At 40.8% G+C, this 2,500-nt stretch overlaps 1 pseudogene; it reads left to right on the top strand.

Annotated features, from left to right (window-relative positions):
- Positions 1-1,429: 1,429 nt before the first annotated feature.
- Positions 1,430-2,016, top strand: LOC102488565 (60S ribosomal protein L32 pseudogene; annotated as a pseudogene).
- The last annotated feature ends 484 nt before the right edge of the window (positions 2,017-2,500 follow it).

Here is a 2,500-nt window from a genome sequence, read left to right as displayed (position 1 = left end):
CTCACTTTCTCTCTCTCTTTCTCTTGTTCTGTGTCTTGCTGGTGAACATGTGTGTCCTGTAGCAAATTTTAAAAAAATAATAATGATACATTTAAAAATCAAATAAATAAATCTTTAAAATGAAAGTCCTGGGACCAGCAGTTAACGTAATGGCTATGTCGCTGGACTCCCATGTAGTCGACCACAGTCCATGTCCTGGACCCGGTGGCTTAAAACTCATGCCAGGCGCATGTGTGTGTGTGCCCAAAATCCCGAGAGGAGAGTGGAGAAGGGATTGCAGCATGGCCATCCCCCTTTGGCGTGATTTCTCTCTTTCTGTTGCTCTGTCTCTGTCTGGTGAGCACACACGCCCTATTAAAAAAAAAAAAAAAGAAAAGAAAGAAAAAGAAAAAAAACCAAAGTCCTAAAGTACACACCTGTAACAGTAACATTTGGGAAATGTGATTAAAAAATAAAAAGTACTTAATAATAAAGCTGACAAAGGTAGAAAAGATCTCTGTGAATAAAATTATTAAAAGTTTATTAAAATAAAACTTATTGAAACATTTCACCATTAAATTAATACTATAAATGTTCTCTTTGATATTGGGAAAAAGTTTGATGGCTCTGTACCTTACTGAGGATCCTAGCCAAAGTAGTAAGACATAATAAATAGATAATATAAAGATTGGAAATAAAGAAACAAAGTTGGGGGGCAGCAAATGGAATAGCATTTACTTTGCTGGATACCCAAATGGCTGATGACAATTTGAGTCCTGGGGCTTGAACCTCACACTGGGTGCGTGAGCATGTGTGTCCAAGATCCCACCAGCCTGTGGCATGGTGATTAAAGCAGCTGGCTCCCACATGGCTGACTACAGTTACAGTCCTAGACCTGGTAACTTGAAAAACACTGGATGTGCCCAAAATCCCAAAAAAGAGGAAGAAATGGAGGGGAAGGGATTGTAGCATGACCAGGTTCCATGGGAGTGCTTTCTCCCTCTTCCCCATCTCTCTGTCTCTCTCTGTCAAGTGCATGCATCCATTGGCAAAATTTTTTATAACAGGAAAGAATTAAGGAGTAGAGACACATAATGTTCGTGGTTCAGAAAACAGGATATTGCAAAGATGGAGATTTCCCCAATTGATATATATTTTCAGTGATTATGATCAAAATCTCAATAGGGTTTTTAGGGTACTTAATAGGTTGATTATAAAATGTATACAGAAGGGGAAATATAATACTCCTAAAGAATAAAAACCAGGTAAGGGAATATTCCTTACAAAATTAGTGATTATTATAAATCTGTACTAATTAAGTTAGTCTGGTATTGGCTCATGGATATTCAATAGAGAAATAGAACTAAAAAGCCCAGAAACAGACTCACATACATACAGAAACTTAATTCATATTGATGACAGAATTAGTCATGGAGATCAATGTGGAAAGGATAAACATTTCAATAAATGGTTAGCTACATGGAAAATCAAAATAAATTAGATATTGTGTTGGTTAACTAGGTTGCTGCAATGATGCTGTGTAACAACCATCTCCAAAATTCTTGGTGTCCTCTCTTCCTCGGCACTGCCTGTGAAGGTGGTAGCCATCTCCTATCCAGCATCATGGCTGCCCTCAGACCCCTTGTGAAACCCAAGATTGTCAAAAAGAGGACCAAGAAGTTCATCCAACAATCCAGCACCAGTCGGACTGATATGTCAAAATTAAGCGCAACTGGCAGAAACCCAGAGGTATTGACAACAGGGTGAGGAAGAGATTCAAGGGCCAAATCTTGATGCCCAGTGTTGGTTACAGGAGCAAGAAGAAAACAAAGCACATGCTGCCAGTGGTTTCCCGAAGTTCCTGGTCCACAACATCAAGGAGCTGGAAGTACTGCCGATGTGCAGTAAGTCTTACTGCGCTGAGCCCACTCACAACGTCTCCTCCAAGAACCGCAAGGCCTCGTGGGAACAGCAGCCCAGTTGACCATCAGGGTCACCAATCCCAACGCCGGGCTGCACAGTGAAGAAAATGAGTAGACAGCACAAAATGTGTGCACATTTTGCTTGTTTCTAAATAAAACTACAACTCCCTAAAAAAAAATCTTGGTGTCTTACAACAAGCATTTATTTCTCACACATAGGTTTGTAAGTCAACTGTGGCATATTGCAGGTCAGATTAGATCTGCTCCATGTATGTCTTATTCTCTGAGCCAGGCTGAAGGCATAGTGGCTACCTGAGGCAGACACATCTCATTTTATAGGTAAGGAACATAAGTCAAACCACACACACATCTATAGTCTCTTATTAGCTAGAATGTATATTACACCTACCCACATTCTATTCACCAAAGATACATGGTTACGCTCAAAGACAGTGGGGAGGGGCCCACCAGTGGCATAGTGGTTAAGGCACTGGACTCCCACGGGGTTGACAGTGCTTCAAGTCTTGGACCCAGTGGCTTGAAACCTATACCAAGCACATGTGAGTGCATGCTCAACATCCCAAGAGGAGAGGGGATTG

This window comes from Tupaia chinensis, unplaced genomic scaffold (assembly GCF_000334495.1).
Source record: "Tupaia chinensis unplaced genomic scaffold, TupChi_1.0 Scaffold149131_1, whole genome shotgun sequence".
Taxonomy (NCBI): Eukaryota; Metazoa; Chordata; class Mammalia; order Scandentia; family Tupaiidae; genus Tupaia; species Tupaia belangeri.
The sequence above is the reverse complement of the archived record's forward strand: the minus strand, read 5'-3'. Positions and strand labels throughout refer to the sequence as shown.